The following is a 15050-nucleotide window of genomic DNA, read 5'->3' on the forward strand; positions in this document are numbered from 1 at the left end:
GAATAGGCACTTTAAAATAATTACGGTTTAGGCTTGAACAAATGCAGAATAAAACTAGCGGTTAATTTGTCAAGCACAAAACCTACAACAACTAGGCTCACCTATGTGCACCAACAACTTATGCTAAGCAAGATAAGCAACTATGTGATAGCAAGATATATGACAAAGAACAATATGGCTATCACAAAGTAAAGTGCATAAGTAAAGGGGCTCGGGTAAGAGATAACCAAGGCACGCGGAGACGATGATGTATCCCGAAGTTCACACCCTTGCGGATGCTAATCTCTGTTTGGAGCGGTGTGGAGGCACAATGCTCCCCAAGAAGCCACTAGGGCCACCGTAATCTCCTCATGCCCTCGCACAATGCAAGATGCCGTGATTCCACTAAGGGACCCTTGAGGGCGGTCACCGAATCCGTACAAATGGCGACCCTTGGGGGCGGTCACCGAACCCGTACACTTTGGCAACCCTTGGGGGCGGTCACCGATACCCGTTAAATTGCTCGGGGCAATCTCCACAACATAATTGGAGACCCCGACGCTTGCCCGGAGCTTTACACCATAATGATTGAGCTCCGAACACCACCAACCATCTAGGGCACCAAGGCACCCAAGAGGAACAAGCTCTAGGGTGCCCAAACACCCAAGAGTAATAAGCTTCTCAAACTTCACTTCCACGTATCACCATGGAGAACTCAAACCGATGCACCAAATGCAATGGCAAGGGCACACGGAGTGCCCAAGTCCTTCTCTCCCAAATCCCACCAAAGCAATTAATGCTAGGGAGGAAAATGAGAGGAAGAACGAAAGAAGAACATGAAGAACTCCAAGATCTAGATCCAAGGAGTTCCCCTCACTTAGAGGAGAAAGTGATTGGTGGAAACGTGGATCTAGATCTCCTCTCTCTTTTCCCTCAAGAACTAGCAAGAATCCATGGAGGGATTGAGAGTTAGCAAGCTCGAAGAAGGTCAACAATGGGGGAAGAACACGAGCTCAAAGGATTCGGTTCATTGGGGAAGAAGACCCCCTTTTATAGGACCTCCCGAATCCAACCGTTATGTGCTTAGGTCGTGCACAAGCGGTACTACCGCTTGGAGGAGCGGTACTACCGCTTAGCACGGTCAAAACAGCCCAAACGAGAGAGAAAACACGAGATTTTGGTCCGGGGCGGTACTACCGCTTAGGAGCCACGGTAGTACTGCTCTAGAGCGGTAGTACCGCTCAGGAGCAGCGGTAGTACCGCTCTGGAGCGGTAGTAAAAAATTACATCCGCTCTAGTCGCGGTAGTACCGCTGCAGCCTTTACTAAAACAGCCACAACTTTTGCAAACGGACTCCGAATTCAACGAAACCAAGTTTGTTGGAAAGCTAACGACATGGGCTAACACAATATTGATATAAATATCAATAATAAGCAAATGAGAAAATTCCCATAAGAAAATGGTGAGAACCCTTCATCGGATAAGACCGGTAAAACCTCCAACACCGAAAACATCATAGAAGACGCATGCGAACTCCGTTTTCGATGAACTCAAGCTTGTCATCAAGATGACCATAAGCTCTAAGACTCACAAAGATAACCAAACAAGAACCAAGAAACATGATGCAAGGATGCAATGGTTTGAGCTCTCTACTAATGATACAATCAAGCTACCAACTTGAGAGCCCCCCTTGATAGTACGGCAAATGATCCTATAACTCGGTCTCCCAACTACCACCACAAGACCGGTAAAACAGAAAACCTATCAAGGGAAAACCTTTGCCTTGCACATGGTCCACTTGAGCTAGATGAAGACGATCTTGACTCCCTCAAGTTGGACCACCTTTCTTGATTGCGTTGGCTCGATGAAGACTAGATGATTGCTCCCCTATAGTTCACTATGGGTGAGCCACTCTTCGGCACATCTTCACAAGTCTATTGACACCACAATGGATGGCAAGATTCAAGCACTTGATCTCTTCGTGATGCTCCACTTGAACTTGCACACGGCAATCTTGATGACGATCACCACTTGATGTCATCCTTTCCATGGGTTGTATGATATCTTCCTCTTGACGCAAGCCCATGGATACGTACCTAACCCCACATACAACTCTCACATAGACCATGGGTTAGTACATAAAGTGTAATGGACAATGCTTACCATACCATGGGATCACTTGATCCCTCTCGGTACATCTTCTACGCTTTGTGAGTTGATCAACTTGATTCACTCTTGACTTAGTCTTGATCAACCTTGAATCTTTGCAACTCTCTTCATTTGGATGGTGTCTTGAAGGTAAACATGAATGATCACACAACCTTCTTCTTCAAGACATGCTTGCAATAAGCTCAACACTCGCATGACCAATCTTTGGATAATTCCTTAATAGCACCTTGGTCAACTCAAAAACTCCTTGAAACCAACACATGGACTTCAAGAAAAGCCTATGGACAAATCCTTCAAATAGAACTCAAGACAACCATTAGTCCATAGAGATTGTCATCAATTACCAAAACCAAACATGGGGGCACCGCATGTTCTTTCAGAATTGTCGGCCCTTATCTAGGCCGATCTCTTGCTTATAACCTTGGCTTGTCTCTTCTTTTGTCCAAAAAAGACTTCTTCCCTGGCCACTCTATTGCCGCGATCCATATGATCGAGGCTCGGCACGAAGAGCGGAGGGCGGAGGGCATGCAGATCGCTGATGATGCCCCCCGGACTCTCAACGAGCAGATCCTCAGCATCTAGGCCCGCCTTCGGCCTGCTCATCAAATGCTGCACCGGCTTCAGCGTATCGACGCCTTGGCAGTACCAGCATCTTCGTCTCGGAGGTGGTTGAGGAGGGCGCCGAAGCGCCGCAGGAGTGGCTTGGGCTGAACCCGGAGGACAGCGAGGATTCAGCCGAAGTCATCGACTCCAGTGACGAAGGAGAAGAGGAGGAGGAGGAGGAGGAGAGCAACGTCGACCTGCCGGAGGTCGGGGCGGACGGTCAGCCCCAGCCTGACAAGGCCTCAAGCAACGAGCCGCGTGCCAAGGCGCCGACTGCTACTGGAGACGGCCAAGCAAAGATCGACCAGCTGCCCGTTCCTCCGACGGACGCCACCGACTCCGTCATCTAGCCCTCTGTCGTCCCTACCGCCGCAGCCGACTCTTCTGCCCAGACGGAGCCGCCTGCCACGCCAGGCGGCAAAGCCAACTCCAGCGTCCGGCCGGAGCCTTCTGCTGCGCCAATCGGCACCGCCCAGCCGGGACCCTCTGTTGCTCCTTAGGATTTTCTCTTTTTGCCTGTTTTACTTGAGTCTTGGACAACTTGGTTAAATTTCAGTTCCACCCGCGGGGTGTATGTCGAACTTTGTTTGAATGCCGACCGATAGGCCTTTATCTTTGTAAATATATTATCATTGCTTATGCTTGCTGTGCCGACCTCTGGCCTTTCTTCCCTTTTTCTCCTTGGTTTTTTCCTTTGCCGCCCTCCCTTGGCTATGCTCTTATCAGCCAAGCAGCCGCTCTGCGGACTGTGGCTGGGTTGAGTACTTTAGCTGTTTGTGGGAGGGCTAGTACTTAGCCATTCGGAGCGTTTGGTAATGAAAGCAGAGGCCAGCCTTCCGGCTGCTCGGCAGCCAGACGACTAGGTGCGATGCCGGCCTCTACTATATGCGTTTCTTCCTTAGTCGTTTTTTCGTGTGGGGCACTGTTTGGCAACCTTTGCCCGCCATGCTGTCGCTCTGCGAGCTGTGGCTTCTGACAAAGGAAGTTTTTGGTGCCGACACACTACTTGTCTGGCTACAGGAGGCGGCATATAGTAGAAGGCGGCGAGGCTCCGGGCCGACTGGTCGGACCCGGTGCCAGGCGGAAGAAATAAAACTACACATTCTTGTAGATATAACACTTATCATATAGATAAAAGAGGGTAGTCCCTGAGCTCTTCTCGGGGGACCCAGAGTCTTTATACATAGTACAAAGGGTAGCGTGATACATACTGCTTTCAACTGTAAAACCTTCGGAGGAGGTTTGCGTTCCATGGCCTCTCCGTCTCTTTGCCTGAATCATCTCTGTTGTGCGCTCTGGGCTTCTGGGCATCGATCAGATAGTAGGAATCATTGCCCAGAACCTTGCTGATGATGAAAGGGCCTTCCCAAGGTGCCGAGAGCTTGTGCTGTCCGGCTGTTCGCTGGATCAGCCGGAGCACAAGGTCTCCCTCTAGGAAGGCTCTCGGCTTCACCTTGCGATTGTAGTATCGGTGTAGACTCTGCTGGTAGATGGCCGACCGGCTGAGTGCCAGCAGCCGGCCTTCCTCCAGCAAGTCGACGCCATCTTCTCGCGCCTCCTTGGCATCTGCCTCGATGTACATAGTAACTCTTGGGGAGTCGAATTTGATGTCTATCGGGATGGCGGCTTCGGCACCGTAGACGAGGAAGAAGGGCGTGAAGCCGGTTGATTTGTTCGGGGTTGTGCGCAAGCTCCAGAGGACGGTCGGCAGCTCATCGAGCCAGCAGCCGGCCGAACGCTCTAGAGGCTCGACCAGTCGGGGCTTGAGGCCGGACAGAATGAGGTTGTTTGCTCGCTCCACTTGGCCATTTGACTGCAGGTGGGCAACGGACGCTCAGTCCAAGCGGATGCCCTGCGTTGCGCAGAAATGAGCCAAGGATCCCTTGGCGAAGTTGGTGCCGTTGTCGGTGATGATGCTATGTGGTATGCCGTATCGCGTGGTGATGTCAGCGATGAAGGTCACGGCAGTCGGCACATTCAGTTTCTTGATTGGTTTTGCCTCTATCCACTTGGTGAACTTGTCCACAGCGACAAGCAAATGAGTCATGCCACCACGGGCCGTTTTGAATGGTCCTACCATGTCCAGCCCCCAAATAGCAAAGGGCCATGCTATGGGGATGGTCTTGAGTGCAGAAGCAGGCAAATGTGGCTTGGAGCAGAACCTCTGACACCCTTGACACTTTTGAACCAGCTCTTTGGCTTCTTCTAGAGCAGTCGGCCAGAAGAATCCATGGCGGAAAGCCTTGGCCACAAGTGATCTTGAAGCCGCGTGGTGGCCACACTTGCCTTGGTGGATATCTCTGAGTATTGCTTGGCCTTGGTCCGGCTCCACGCAGCGCTGATAAACTCCAGTGACGCTTCGTCGCACTAGCTCTCTGTTAACTTGGTGTAGGCTGCTGCTCGCCTTTGCACTTGTCGGGCCGAGATCTCATCAGCCGGCAACTCTTTATTCACAAGGAACTTGAGAATTGGCTGAGCCCAAGATGGCGCTGCAATTTCTTTGACTGCTACTACCGCGACTTGTATGAGGGCGGTTGGCAGCAGCTTCCGCCTTCTGTGTTGGAGAAGTCCCCGGGCCGACTACTGAAGTCCCCGGGCTGGGCTCTGGAGTCCCCGAGCCGGGCTTTGGAGTCCCCGAGCCAGGTGCGGGTGCAGCAGTCCCCAGGCCGCCTGCCAAAATCCCCGTGCCGGCCTCTGGTACTGTCAAGTCGAATCCGACTGCTTCGGGAGGGGCCGGCACGAAGATGGAATCTGAATCAGGAGACGGCTTGACAGATGGCTTGAGAAGGCGGCATAGGGCGACGCCGGCTGGTATTGCTTGTCGGTGGAGCCAATCTGTGCCAAGGCATCTGCTTGCTCATTTTCGTTTCTTGGCACGTGAAGGAACTCGCACCCGTCAAAGTATCCGCTGAGTTGCTGCACGAGGAAGCGGTAGCTTGCCATGTTTGCATCCTTGGCGTCCCAGTCGCCTGACGACTGCTGGACCACCAAGTCGGAGTCACCATAGCACAGGATCCGGCGGATGCCGAGTTCCTTGGCAAGCCGGAGCCCGTGTATGAGTGCCTCATATTCAGCTACGTTGTTGGAGGCGGCGAAGTGGACTTGCAACACGTATTTGACCTTGTCGCCTTTGGGAGAGGTGAGGACGACGCCAGCTCCTAGACCGGTGCGCATTTTTGAACCATCAAAATGCCTCCGCCAATGAGTAGAGTCTGGTGCAGGCGGCAACTATTGGGTCTCGACCCAGTTGACGAGGAAGTCGGCCAGCACTTGTGACTTGATGGCGGTGCGAAGCTGGTAGTGGATGGTGTAAGGGGCCAGATCAATGGCCCACTTGGCCACTCGGCCGGAGGCGTCTCGGCTCCCAATGATCTCAGCAAGCGGAGCCGTGCAGACGATGGTTATTGGGTGCTCTTCAAAGTAAGGCTTCAGCTTCTTGGCGGCAAAGTGCACGCCGTAGCACATCTTTTGGTAGTGCGGGTAGTTTTGCTTGGAGGCGGACAGTACTTCACTTAAGTAATACACCGGTCTCTGGACTGGCAATGCTTTGTCCTCCTCCTTGCGCTCCACCACCATGACTACGCTGACAACCCGACTGGTGGCTGCAATGTAGAGGAGCATGGGCTCCTTCTCAGTCGGAGCCGCCAAGATAGGCGGTGTTGCCAACATCTTCTTGAGTTGGAGAAATGCTTCGTCCGCCTTGTCATTCCACTCGAAAAAAGTGGTCTTCTTCATGAGTTGGTACAAGGGAAGAGCCTTCTCGCCCAGCCAGCTGATGAAACGGCTAACTGACGCCAGGCAGCCGGTGAATTTCTGCACGTCCAGCAGTCGGGTGGGCACTTCCATCCTCTCAATTGCCTTGATCTTCACAGGGTTGCACTCTATGCCGCGCTCTGAGACTAGGAAGCCGAGAAGAAGGCCGGCTGATACTCCAAAGACGCATTTCTCTGGGTTGAGCTTGATCTGGAATCGGTGCAGGTTATCAAAGGTTTCCTTGAGATCTTGTAGCAGCGTGTCGCGCTTCTCCGTCTTCACCACCACATCATCCACATAGACATGGGCATTTCTGCCGAGCTGCTTGAGGAGGCACTTCTGCATGCAACGCTGAAAGGTGGTGCCGGCATTTCGCAAGCCGAACGTCATGGTCAGGTAGCAGAAGGCTCTGAATGGTGTGATGAAGGCGGTCTTCAGCCTGTCGGCCGGGTTCAGCTTTATCTGATGGTAGCCTGAATATGCATCCAAGAAACTCAATAGCTCGCATCCGGTTGTGGAGTCTATCACTTGATCAATCCTTGGTAGGGCAAATGGATCTTTGGGGCAAGCCTTGTTAAGGCTGGTATAGTCAATACACATACGCCACTACTTGTTTTTCTTCAATACTAGGACTGGATTGGCAAGCCATTCTGGAAAGAATACTTCCATGATGAATCCGGCTGCCAGAAGCCGGTTTATCTCTTCTCCAACAACTCTTTTCTTCTCTTCCGACAGGCGGCGCAAGGGCTGCCTGACCGGCTTGAAGTCAGGTCGGACATGTAGTTTGTGCTCGACAAAATCCGTCGGAACACCCGGCATGTCTTTGGGAGAACATGCAAAGATGTCCTGATTCTCACGGAGGAAATCGACGAGCTCGCTTTCCTATTTGTTGTCTAGGTTCGCACCTACGACAGCGTGCCTCTCCGGGTGCTCCGGGTCCAAGGGTATCTTCTTGGTTTCCTTTGCTGGCTTGAACGAGCCCTCCACATTTGACTCCTTGGGGGTGGGTGACATCTCCGGCTTCTTGCCTGCCATCGCCACCACCCGATCCAGGAGCCGCTTTTCGGCTGCAATTACGAGGGACTCGACCAACCGGCTACTGTTCGCGGCGCAGGCGGCCGACTTCCTATAGTCTCCGACTACTGTTAGGATTCCCTTGGTACTCGGCACCTTCATCTTGAGGTAGGCGTAGTGGGGGACCGCCATGAACTTGGCCAGGGCAGGTCGGCCAAGCAGTGCATGATAAGGGCTCTCTAGGTCCACCACCTCAAACCAAACTGGCTCTCGCCAGAAATGATTCTTGTCTCCAAAGAGGACATCGATCTGGGTCTTGCCGATTTGTGAGCAGGAAAGGCCAGGGACTATGCCATGGAATACAGTCCGACTAGGGAGGAGCTGTTTCTGCTTGATTCCCAACTTCTCCATTGTGTCACGGTACAGGATGTTTATGCTGCTGCCGCCATCTATTAAGACCCTGGAGAAGCGAGCCGCCCGCCTTTGTGTTGCAAGGGTTGCATCTAGGACTAAGGTGTAGGAACCGGGGGACGGCATCACTTCCGGGTGGTCGGCCCTGCTCCAACTGATGGGCTTTTCTGACCAGTGCATGAACTCTGGGGTGCTTGAGGCCACTGCATGCACCTCTTGCTGTTGTTGTCGTCTGCTGCGCCTATCATCGGTCACACTGGTGAACACGACATAGGCTCCGTGCTCTGTGGGATACTCATCTTGAATGGCACCGACTGGTCGGGCCGCCGGCTGCTGGGTCGGAGGAGGCGGCGGACCGGCAGGCGGAGGAGGTAGGAGGCCATCTCCCTTAGCAATCCTGGTGAGCCAGTGACACTTCTGAGTGGTGTGATTGGACGGCTTCGCGCCACTTTGGAACTTGCAAGGAGCGTCAAGGGTCTGCTCGTACGAGAAAGCGGGCAGCCAGTTGGGCTTGCCTCCCTTCTGACGCTTGGGCGCTGGCTGCCCCTCCGGTTGTTGATCCTCGACTATCGCCACCTATCGGCTGTTGGTAGCCGGCTGGGTGGCCTTCCACCTATTGTCGCTTGGGGGCTGTCTCCGACTGGTCTCACCAACCGGAGTACGAGGAGCTTGAGGTGCTACTTTGCCGGATGCATCGACTAAGATCTCCGCCTTCATGGAGGAGTCGGCCGTGGCGTGCTTGTCGGCGATGATCAGTAGTTCGTCGAGAGTCGTAGGCTCGTCGCAGAGAAGCCGGTGCTTGAGGAGGGTGCCCTCTCGGCACCCGGCGGTGAAGTACTCGATGGCCTGCACCTCGTGAACGCCTTCTCATGAGTTGCGCAGATCGGCCCAGCGCGTGAGGTAGTCGCGAGTCGTTTTGCTGGGCCCCTGGACGCACAAGGAAAGCTGTCGTGGCTTGGGAGGCCGCTTGTACGTGCTGGTGAAGTTGCGGATGAAGGCCTCGGTGAAATCCACCCAGCTGTTGATGTTGCGGGGCTTCAGGCTGTTGAGCCACGTCCGGGCGGTGTCTTGAAGCATGAGTAGGACGTACTTCACGGCAACACGCTTGTTGCCGTTCGCTATAGTGACGGTTGTGGAGTAATCAACCAGCCAGTCCTCCTGCTTCATGGAGCCGGTGTACTTGGGCGTATCTCGCGGGAGAGTGAACCATTTGGGGAAAGGCTCATCTCGGATTCGGGGGCCGAAACAGGGAGGGCCCAGCGTGTCTTCTTCTTCTAGCGCCAGGGGTCGGTTGAGGCGATCGATCCGATGGCGGGCGTCGTTCTCTCCGATTCCCTCTCGGCGACCAAGGCGGTCGCCGAGTGTCGGATGCGTGACAGGAGGCGGAGTGGGGTGCCTCGCTCCACGAGGCGGAGGAGGCGGCTGGTCGCCTCGCCGCTCCACCGCATGAGGGTGGCCGTCCTTGTCGCGCTCGATGGAGAGGCGCGTCCGGCTGGGCTGGCAGCCGGCTCGTTGCCCTTTCCTCCGCAGGCACCACCAGTCGGTGTCCGGGATGTCACCCCATGATCTTGGCATGGGGGCGGCTCGTTGTTTCGTCGAGCTGGAACTTCAGCGCGGCAGGCGGCTTCGTGTTGCGCGGCGGCTGCGTCCAGGAGCTACTGGACTCGCTCCATCATGTGGCGGCGCTCGTCGCCGTCGTATTTGTCCAGCTCATCCATCACCGCCTAGGTGTCCCGGATGTTCTCTGCAGGCGTGGCATAGATGGGGTGTTCCGCCCCGAACATGCTGGCGACGGTCGCGCCACGCTGTAGAACTGTGCCGAGGTGGCTAGGCCCCTCAGGAGCCGGCATGCCGCCAACGGCCCGATCCATCTCGCGCCGGTAGGCGTCTAAGAGACAGCGCATGCTGGCCAGGCGGCCAGCGCTCTCGAGAAGCTGGATGCGGCGTGCCTCCAGCACCTCGGCATCCGCGCCTTCTGGAATGGGCGCCGTTAGGTCGCGCAGAGTCGTGTCGAGGGGGTCTTGAGCATGCTCGTCCGAGGGCTCCCCGCTGTTGATGACGAGCACCTCCATGATGGTGCTTCCGCCGCTGTGCTCGCGAGGAGGCGGCTCGTCGTAGACCACCACGTTGGTGGGGAACGCATCGAGCGACGCCGTGTCGGAGTCGACGATCATCGGATCGGTGGAGCCGACGGACTCTAGGTCCACAACAGGCTCGCTGGTGACATGGATCTGGTCGAGGAGGCTGACGAGGCGGCTCTCAGGGCAGCTGGTGCCCGCGTGGGAGGCCGGCTCGTCAGAGAGGTCGATCTCACCGACGAGGTTAGCGAGGCATCTCGCCGCGCAGGCGATCTCCGTGCCATGCAGCGCGTCGGGGCTGACGCTATCAGGCGTGCTGGGCTGGCTTTGCTCGCCAGGAAGGAACAGGGTTCCCGTCCAGAGCAAATCTCCGGAAGATGGTGCACCTCCCCCCATGGTGGGTGCCAAATGTCGGGGGTTGGGTACGACATATGCCAACGGATGGCTTATCATGGTGGGAGCGAGTAGAACGTCGCCGGTGCCTGGAAGTGGGATAAGGCGTAGACACGTACGCCGGCAAACTTTACCCAGGTTGGCGGCTCTCCGTGGAGATAATACCCCTACTCCTGCTCTGCGGGGTCTCCGCATGATCACTAAGGCAATAGTGCTACAAGTTGCTCCTTGAGCTGTGTCTAGAGGTAGGAGAAGGCACGGCTAGCTCTTCCCTGTCCTAGGTAACTGGCTAGTTCTATCAGAGTTGGAACCCTTTGCATGGGTGCCCTGGGGGGTTTATATAGGCCTACCCCCCAGGGGTACCATGGTAACCTGTCCGGGTGCTGGGCCCGGCTGTCAGCGTCTCCGGCCTCCGGCTTCTCTGCCGACCATTGGGGCCCGCCGCCGGGTGGGGCCCTCCGACTGGTGGGTGGCTGCTCACTGCAGCCGTGCCGTTGGTGACGAGGGCTTGGTCATCTTCAGCGTGGCTACAGTCCCGCCGCCTGGTGGGAGATCACTGTAGCCATACCTGGTCTCATCAGCTTAATGGCATGCTTGCCTCGGGGCGAGGGACGGCCGCCTGCTGGAGGTCGGCCCTGCCCGAGTCCGACTGGTTGGGATTCCGCCGTCTTCTACGGAGTCTCTGCCCGATAGGGCCCGCCGGCGGCAGGCCGTACCGACAGGCCGTCATGGGGAACAGGACTCCGCCTGCTTGGAGCGACATCAGGGGAGACATGGCACAGTGCCCCGTCGTGCGGGGATCTCCGCCTGTACGGAGCACTGTAGCCACGCCTCCTGGGCGTCGAGGGCGATGTGCTTTACTGCAGCCACGTCCTAACTTGTACTCTTGAAGGGGGTTCAGCTGTACCGACGCCACGAGGCGGCCGCCTGCTTGATGCCACCCTCTCCAAAGGCTGGTGGGCAGGAGCCGGCCACCGACAGCGTTGTAGGCTAGGGTCGGCCGCCCTCTGGTAGCCGGTCGTAAGGCCTGCCGGCCCCCAGAGGGCGGAGCTTCTGCTTAGGGCCCAGCTAGGTGGAGCTGGCCCAAAGTCTTGATAAGTCCTGGGACCTGGGTGAGGCTACCCATGGCCCATTACTCCGACACCCTGTGTGAACGGGTCTTTGACCCTTGTGTGCACGGGGTGGTTCTGGACACCCCCTGTGCATGGGGTCACGAAACTTTCTGGACACCCCGCACGCATGGGGTCCTAGAGTGGTGTTTTCTTGTATGTATACCCCGTGAGCACAGAGCTGACTTAGCCCGTGCGCATGGGGTCCAACAGGCAGAAACGATCACTCGGAGAAGAACACTATAAAAAAATCCTTCTTCCACCTACAATCCTAACCCTAATGTCTTGTTGAGCTCCACCTTTGCTACACCTCATTTTGCTCATTCCTCTCAATCCCTCCACCCAAACTTGTTGAAACTTTGGGGACTGAGGGAGCAGGACCCGATCTACACTTTGACCAAACCAATTCACGTTCCCCACAAGATTTGTTCACCATTGACTTGTTACTTTTGGAGCTTCAACTCCTAGGCAGTTAAAGGTTCCTCTGAAAGCTTTCTTGCATGTGGTATGCTCCGGAGACCTATGTAAATGTGTGGTGATCACCTTGAAGACCAACTCCGAGCAATTGGAGGCTCAACCATTGGGGGTGACCCGGGGAGAATATGCTGAGCCTTCGGTGGCGTTCCGCAAGCCTTGGCTGTGACACCGCTCTAACAAAGATTAGCTCTTCCTCAAGGAAGAGTGAATTTGGGGATAAAATCCGCGTCCCCCACCTCTCTTGTGGTTAATCATTTCTCCCACTTTACTTTGGTTTGTATGATTGTGGGCTTTCTAATTAGATTGTTGCTTAGCATATTTGGATTTAAGTTTGCTTGTCATATAGATTGCATTCACCTAGTTGCATGTCTAGTGAACCCTATTTATCCCCTTAACCCTGAAATTGACAAGCAAGATTAAAATTTGTAGTCTCCTATTCACACCCTCTGTTAGTCGACCGCATCGATCCTTTCAGCGGGCCACTCCGCTAATGATCATAATAGCTCAAATTTAAATAGAAGTACAAATCATACACATGTTAGAACGTATTACTGAACCCAGCTTACAAATTGCCATGCCCTAGAAGTTTCTACAAATATATTTAACTAATATACACTAGAAACCACTATTATGATATACTTTTAGTGTGTATGATTTAGGAATCTCTATCATGATATTGAATAATATTAAGAAAATATATAAACACGCTCATAGATACACAAATATATGTGTATACACTATATAGTTGTATAATATTAATAAATTATTCAAAATATTTTTAACAGGAAGGAGATTGTTTGTTACGTCATACAATTTTAATTTTCTAGAATAAAATTTTACAATAACATACATTAAATATATAGAAAAATACTAGTATAATTATTATTTAAAAACATTGTTATGGGGTCAACTATGATGGCTAAGTAATAGAAACATATACTAATAAAAATTGTAATATTGTACAATTAGTATAAATAAATATAAAGGTTTAGTATAAAAAATATTTGTTTTGCATCGCCCCAAATACAAAAATAAATTGGATCGGCTCTTACCTAAGAACGTTTAACTAGCGAAAGAAAAGACTGAAGCGATGACGGCCAGAGTGTCAATGATCATGATGATGCCAATCGAAATTTTGACTTTGCTCTATGCTAAATAAATTTGGAGAAAAAACTCCTAAATAGATAACCTGAAACATAATGTTTAATTATCTTCATCGCTTAGTTTTTGTAGAAATTGGAAGTAAAAGATCAATTTGTGTTTGGATGTACATATTCAATCTCTAAATTAGGAATTGATATTGAGGAGCCTTTAATTCAGTGTTTGGAAGGTTGCAATATTACCACCTATAAACAGAAATCAATACCGAGACTGTCTTCCCCACACTAGCGCACTTCCCTTCTCAGCCCTGAGTCAGTGAGGGAGTCGAAGATGGTGGCCTGCGGCAGGTTGATGACGAGCGCCTTGGTGTTGTTGCTCACTAGGCCGTGCGACATGGCCGAGTGCACGAACAGCCAGTTGGTTTGTGTGGACGCCAGGTTGGACGCGAACCAGCAGTCACACACGACGAACTCCCACACCAACTCGCAGTACACCGGCACGGCGTCCGGCCGGAACCCATTCATGATGGTTTCCTCTATGCCCGGCTTCTTCCTCTCGGCCTGCTGTGCGAAGCCGCTCATCAGCGGCGTGTGGGCACCGGGCAAGGTGATGGGTGTTGCCTGGGCGTCAAAGAAGGGTGTGCCATAGACCTACTCGTAGATGGCCTGGACGGAGTGGCCGGGGTCCGGGTCCATGTACTCGGAGCCTTCGCGGAAGGGGGCGGCTTTGGAGCGAGGGTTTTCCACGACAACACTGTTGGTCTCGGCGCCGGTGATGCCGTCGATGTCCGAGTTGAGGGATTTCATCCAGCCCAGCATGTGGTCAAAGGACTGTTCCTGAACCACCACTACTGTCTTGATCTTGCCTGCCATTTTCACTAATTTCATGCTCTTGATCTCCCTAGGTGTATTCTCCTAGTCGAGAGCTCCTGATTTGTGGCTTGCTAGCTCACTATGAGATGGAGAGAACCAAGATGAACTGTGAGCTTACATATGAAGAGTAGCTGAGAGTGGAGTTCAATGTGGAAATAGAAGAGTTACAATTTTGTTCCCGTTGGATATTCCTTGGCAGAAAATGAGAGGGGGACAAGGCTTTGCCTGACACCTCAATTCCTAAAAACATATATAGTTGAGGCTTGGCTGCAAAGTGTTCCATCGAGTTGCGTTGTGCATGCTAGCACTAATTACTCCCTCTGTCCTTAAAAGAGTGTACTTCCATCTTTGTTGGAGGGTCAAACTATCTCAAAATTTGACCAAGTTTGTGCAAAAATATGTCAATGCTTGTGAAACCAAATAGGTACGTGATGAAAATATATTTTATCATGAATCTAATGCTACTAATTTGATGGCATAAATGTTGATCTATTATTGTACAAATATGATCAAATATAAAAATAATAATTTTTCAACAAAGTTGGAAGTACACTCTTTCAAGTACGGAGAGAGTAAGCATTTAGGTACGAACCTAGATGCTAGCACATTTTTCCTTTTCAGAAAGTATTTGAAATACAGGAATGTTAATTAGGGTGTGTTTGGTAGCATGCGTGAAGAGTGCATAGGCCCAAAAGTTCCCTCTCCAACCCACTTTTCTCTGTTTGGTAGACTGTATGAGCTCCCTCGAGCATAGTCGAACCGATGCAAAAAAAGGGCCTCGGCATAGCTGAGTCGAAGCACCCCACAGAGGCCTGCCGGGTCGAGCGAGGCTGGGACCGCACAGGAGAAAAATCTTCCCCCGACCCACTTTCTCTCGAACAACCACCTCGCCCCTGCCCTCGCGCGCCCCCCTCCCAACTCCACTCGCGCGGCCCCATCTGACCTAGCCGCCAGCGCCCGCCCGTCGCTGGTTCCCTCGCGCTACCCCGCCCCCGGGCCCCTACTTCTTCAACCCCCCGCCGCCGTGTTGAAGGAGTACCTCGCCGTCGCCCTGCCCCTACGCCTGGCCGGTCCTCCACTCGTCGCCGGCC

Source organism: Triticum dicoccoides, chromosome 4B (assembly GCF_002162155.2).
Source record: "Triticum dicoccoides isolate Atlit2015 ecotype Zavitan chromosome 4B, WEW_v2.0, whole genome shotgun sequence".
NCBI classification, from domain to species: domain Eukaryota; kingdom Viridiplantae; phylum Streptophyta; class Magnoliopsida; order Poales; family Poaceae; genus Triticum; species Triticum dicoccoides.